This window comes from Eptatretus burgeri, chromosome 11, assembly GCF_056783735.1.
Source record: "Eptatretus burgeri isolate ZD-2024b chromosome 11, Ebu_testis_v1, whole genome shotgun sequence".
NCBI classification, from domain to species: Eukaryota; Metazoa; Chordata; class Myxini; order Myxiniformes; family Myxinidae; genus Eptatretus; species Eptatretus burgeri.
The window spans coordinates 37,322,704-37,329,434 of NC_140971.1; positions in this window are offsets into that span (position 1 = coordinate 37,322,704).

Sequence of the window (6,731 nt, forward strand, 5' to 3'; positions counted from 1 at the left end):
ACAGAAAATTTGGGCGAATCGTGGGTCATCGGGGGTCGTCGCAAGACAGTCCTACGAAATTTTGAGCATCGTGGCATCGACTTGCCGTCGTGAGGCAAAATTGGACATGCACCTTTTTTGCTCGACGATTTTTTTGTGGTATCTGTGTCTTGTGGCTGTCGTGAGTCTCTCCTTCGTTATATAGTCAGGAGACGGACGCGCGAGCGACCATGAGTGACCCAAGACTGTCGCACACGCATCCCACGAGTGAACCACGATCTGATCACGTGAGAAACAGCCCCCCGACAATGCGCGACAACTCATGATGGTCCCACGACTGTCACACGACTGACTTGCAACACACCCACGACATAACTTTTTTTTTCTGTCACATCCCCATCGCCAAACCATCTTTAATGTGTCGTAGCCCTTGTGACCACTCGGAATAGATTTCAGGCATGTTGCAAGATCTGGCCACGACAAATATTTTATGGGTCTACCAAGACAAAATTTCATACGATCCGTTGTGCCCGGGGACTTAGTACCGCTACTTCGATTAGTTTCTGCCTTTCCAGGAGTCTCGGGGTATGTTCAGTTACCAAGCAGCTTTCTCGTGCTTGCCAAGCCAGCCATTACTTATCAACGGTTTTAGACGGAGTGCTTTTTTGAGTGCTTAAGCTACTTGGGCAGCGCTCACCAAGAAACTTGGTAATTGAACACACCCCTGGTCACATGTACTAGTTTAATAAATATAACAAGAAAAAGATGAGCAATCAGAGATTGCAAACCATTGCCAGGACTTCTTTTGAGTAGTGTATCTTTATAGGTTGAAGGGTAAATCCAATATGGCTGCCAAACCATGTGATCTAAGATGTCATATGTGTGACCCTTCTATTCCTCATGGATAGGCAGTCATATGTGTAAAATTTCACCTCGATCTTTTCAACCATTTCAGAGAATGTTCAAAAAAACCAAAAAACAATATGGGTGCCGAATCACGTGACCGACGACAGCATGAAAATTTTTTGTGGACCATTTTATCCTGAGCTGACCCTCAAAATTTTATAATGATCGGATGTAGTGTTCTACATATGCAATTATGACGTCATAATGAAGGCACCTATGACGTCATAAAAATCGCACATTCCCCATGACGAGTACTTGCTAGGTGCCACTTGTACAACCATGGCTTGAGGAACACTTGTGTGAAGTTTCCCCTGAATTTGTCTTGCCGTTCTGGAGAAGAAGATTTTTTATAGGTTTTAGGGTAAATCCAATATGGCTGCCAAACCATGTGACAAATGACATCATATGTGTGAACCTTTTGATTCTCATGGACAGGCAGTCATACCTATAAAGTATTGCCTCAATCTTTTCAGCCACTTTCGAGAAGATTTTTGATGGATTTCTTTTTAAAAACAATATGGCTGACGAATCACGTGACTGATGACGTCATGAAATGTTTTTTTCTCTGGATGCCGAGATCACCCTCAAAAATTTTCATGCTGTTCAGATGTGGCGCTACATATGCAATTATGACGTCATCAAAATCTCACTTATTTCCAATGAAGGGGTATGTGCAATGTGCCAAGTTTCAAATATTTCGTTGGTGCGGTTTCAGAGATATGGAGGTCCATAGTTTTTCCATATTTCCAATATGGCTGCGACACCACGTGACCGATGACGTCATAATTATCATTGAAACATTCGACATGAGTCATCACAGCAATGGTGAAAATTTCCTCTCAATCTGCCAAGCGCTTGCAGAGAAAAACACGAAAGTTCTGTGTGGACAAATGGACAAACAAACAACGGACCCAAGTGCAATTCCCCCTCCGAATCCTTCAGTGAGGATAAAAATCAAACCAACAGCAACTGACATCTTATACGGCACCAACGTTGTCAAGGCAACATGTAAAAATAAAGCAAAACACAACCCACAATTACCAACAAATAAATATGTCATTGTTAACCAGTAAAATGATTATATAAATGATAATAAAAAAGATTTCTGCAGAAGTCAAATTAAATAAACTGTGATCAGGAAAATGTGTCATGTTGTGCTTCTGTCTCCATGGTAACGTTTGTCCATTGTCTTTGCAACTGCTTTACCTTCACAAGAGTGCAAGGAGTTTGTAGACACCAAGCAAGTTCCAGGGCGGAATATTCTTGTTCTCTCTTTTCTTCGATCTTTCCAAGTTTTCTTCACAACTTTCATACTCCGAGCATCACAGAGTTTTGTGGAAATGATGTTTGGATTCAAATCCTTGATTTCTTGGAGCGTAATGCTCATCCTCGTCCTCCGTGCCAGCTCAGCACCCGCTCCTCTTCCAACCGCGAAGGACCACAATGGTGGAAGCGGACATCATCCCAACGGCTATGATAGCGACGTCTCACCAATGATAGCGACGCTGGACGTGGACTTGCAAGGAACGCTTTGGAATGTTATATCTCATCCGAAGCACGTGACACAATCGAAAAATGGACTCGAGGATGATGGACTCCTGGATTTGCTCGGGAAGATGAGAAGAACAGCTGATGGGTGGCATCAGCCAAAAAGTGCTGAATATCTTCAGAAAAAGGATGTTCGTCCTCTTGATGCGGACATGGACACTCTCAATTCATCTTCTGACCTGACGTTTCATCCCGAGGGGAACGGGACAAACAACAATCGTTTCAAGGTAAATGTTGAAAGTATTGTCAAGAAGTCGACTCAATTGGAAAAGTTAAATTGTGAATTGGTCTTTCTCCCTTGAGAAGGACACCGTGTGGTACATCGTTAGCATGCACTAATTAATTCAATTGATGGGACAACCGGCTTAACGTCTATTCGAGGGGTCGTGCACTTTGTGAAGTGCACTTTAGGAAACCAAAGGCAAAATGACACCTCTACACTACCTACTCCCCTGACCCCACCTCCCTTCTTGTGCATTAATCAAACTGTAGGTACAAACACAATACAAGATGGTGCTGCAGAAGAGATGTGGAATGTCCATTCAAAAATAACATCAGAGCGAAGAGAAATGGTCAACAAGCAATATGTACTCTCAAAAATATCGTGGGGGAAGTGGACATGACATCCAGAGTGAGTCATGCACTGTATATAGCGGAAGGGTGTTGTAGTCAAGTGTCGACCCACTGCTCAGTGAGAGGGTCACCTGCGGTGCTTCGTCAACAAAAGCTGGCTTCAAGGGATCGATAGAGACTGGATCACGACCACAGTTCATATCGAGTGTGAAGGTCTTATCAGAGTGTTGTGGAGGGTCCGTCATGAGGTTTAATGGTTCATGGTGATGGTGAGGAATCACTTAAAAACTAAATAACTCGCGGATCCGGATCCGGTTTCCGATCTACACCAAAATTGAAGTGATTCTGCCGTGTCACGCACCCAACCTGTACACCAAGTTTCGGCCAAATCGATTCATAATCTTTTGAGATATTGTGCTATATATCGTTTTTGGTGATGATCTCTCAATGGTGAAGAATGACTGAAAAATTTCTCAGATCCAGATCAGGATTCAGATCTCAAAATTAAACTTTGCTCTGCTTGGCCGGTCACCTACACACACAAAAAAAAATTCAGAACGATTGCTTGAAAACATTGGCCAAAAATTGTGTGACAAACAGACAGACAGACAGACAGAGCGAGACAAAAACTTTAACTATGTAAGTAACAAATAATAGTTTCCGTTTGTCTGGAGCGGTTGTCTGTCTGTTTGTGACTTGGGAACTTCGCCAAGTAACAAACAGACACACAGACAGACCCAAATGCAATAACTTCTGCTCCTGCGAGGGTAATAAAGGGCATTTTAAGGTTGTTAACATCAGACAGACATCCAATGACAAAAATGGTCTTTCATTATCATGTTTGTTTTTCAGTCAACAGGAACCGTTGATCTTACTCGATTCTAAATCTCTCCCCCACAACAGGACTGGTTAATGGAAACCCCATTGATTTGGATTATCAGCATTATCGTGTTACAAGTCATCTTCATCGTGGTTTGCATTTTATTCGTCCTGGTAAGAACACTCCACATCAACGAGCGCACTCACACTCTTAGTTACATGAACCAAAACTTCCCATTTGAGGCTAGACTTCTGTCATAATTTTTGTTGTGATTTGAAACAAACTGCACCTCCAACATCATGTACAGAAACATATTCAACTCCCCACATCATACACAGAAACATACTGTACTTCCCACATCATACACAGAAACATACTGAACTTCCCACATCATACATAGAAACACACTGAACTTCCTACATCATATACAGAAACATACTGAACTTCCCACATCGCACAAAGAAACATACTGAACGTCCCACATCACACACAGAAACATACTGAACTTCCCACATCATAACAGAAACATACTGAACTTTCCACATCATATACAGATACATACTGAACTTCGCACATCATATACAGAAACATACTGAACTTTCCACATCATGTCAGAAACATACTGAACTTCCCACCTCATAAACCGAAACATACTGAACTTCCCACATCATAGAAAGAAACATACTGAACTTCCCACATCATATAAAGAAACATACTAAACATCCAACATCATATACAGAAACATACTGAACTTCCCACATCACACACAGAAACATACTGAACTTCCCACATCATATACAGAAACATACTGAATTTCCCACATCACACACAGAAACATACTGAACTTCCCACATCATATACAGAAACACTAAACTTCCCACATCACACACAGAAACATACTAAACAAATAAACACAAACAAGAAGACGTCGTGCAAAGCACGACACTTGCAACATCCATAAAACAAATTTGACCCTAAAAATAATGGGTGGTTGAAGTCAATGACCATATATGCAACTCCTCTTCAAATTTCAAGTCAATTGGATGAAAATGGATTTTTAGAAATACGGCCCATGTTGACCTTTTGGTCGCTGTTGATCTGAAAAATAAGAGGTGGTTGAATTCAACGACCTGAAACACAAATCCTCTTCAAATTTCAAGTCAATCAGATGAAAATTGAGGATTTTAGAAACAACACCTTAGTTGTTGACCTTGGGCTGATGTTGACCTTTGGCCTATGTTGACATTTTGACCTTTTGACCTCAAAAACAATAGGCTTCTTCCTTATGAGAAATTCTACCATGTGGTCAAGTTTCGTGAAGATTGGTTATAAATTGTGATCTGTTCGGCAATAAACAGGAAGACAGACAGATAGGCAGACAAACAGATAGACAGACAGAGACAGAAAAACAAAATCGACTGACGAATATGCTTGAAAAATCTTTGATTTTTCAAGTCACAAAGAGAAACTTCTCAAATTATATATAGTATGATAAAGTGACATGATAAACCTCCAATAGTGTTGAATCCTTCTTTTTGAAATGGTCTAACACAATTATAGAACGAGTAATACATAGTTGCCTGCTCATTAAACGATTACACAAGGGATTTGTGCACTTGCAATATGTTGTCTTCCACCAATCACACAATCTTAAAATCTCGCTTTTATTTTCAGATCTATTGCTGCATGTATCGGAGAACAAAAGATTGCAGGTAAGTCACTGACTGTAATTATATTATCTGCTTTTGTTAGAGTACAATGGTCTATTCTGTTCCATTGTGAGTTGACTCAGCCTGTCGTCTTTCTAAGATCTATGAAATGAGTATCAGTGCACTGGTGATGGTGGGCACTGCATCATCAGCACAGCTGGGCCCCCAGAAAATGATGCAACTCGAGGGGGAGCACTCGGTAGAGTGCAAAACCTCCGCCGCCAATACTGCTTGGTCACTCAAGTGAACCTGATATCCTATTTATTCAATTTGACGTCAACAGTGCTCACAGAGTTATAGTTTGCAACTTTCCCTTTTACTTTTAACTTTTACATCCTCAATTCATTCGTCATAACTGGATTCCTTGAGACAGAAATTGATTTTACGTGGGTATATCCACCTGAAGTTCCAAAATCAGCCGCAATTATAAGTTTGGCATGTTTTTTTGTTGGAAATCACTTCTAACATGTAGAAATGCAAAAAAAAAAAAAAATCGAAATTTTGTAGAAAAAAAAGTTGCAAAAATATTTTTTTCTCGAACAATTTTTTTTGGGTGGGGGAGGGGGGTTGGAAATCACTTAAAACATGTCGAAATGCAAAAATAAAAATTCAAATATTTTTTCAAAATGGCCGCCATAGCGGCCATATTGGACTTTGGACCAAGTCCAAAATCTAATGGCATGATCCTTGGACCATACCTAATCCCCCCACCAAGTTTCGTCGAAATCCGTCGAGGAGTTTTTCCATAATACTGTTCACGAACAAACAAACAAACAAACAAACAAACAGAAAGGGGTGAAAACAGTAACCTCCGATCTTCGATGGCGGAGTTTAACTCGCAGCCACAGGCTGTACACGATAGATGCAGCTCGGGAATGAAAACTTGTTATTGGCATCATGGCACGATGACGTACAGGAGTTGGCACTGAATTTCGATGTTTTCCGATTTGTGCTTTTCATTTACGAGGTGTACTTTTACCCTTTGAACCCTAAAGACCGTTTTACCCGCCGTTATTCAAACCTCCACATAACCGAGCGGCTGGTTTACCGGCCGCCATTCAAACCTTCATCTACCCGAGCAGCCGGATTTTTCTCCAGGGAGAGCCAAAAGTCCAATGAGCTTCGGGTTCAAAGGGTTCAGACAAAGAACAAAAGCCTCCGCGACTCGACCACATTGGCTCCTGTCCAAACCGGGG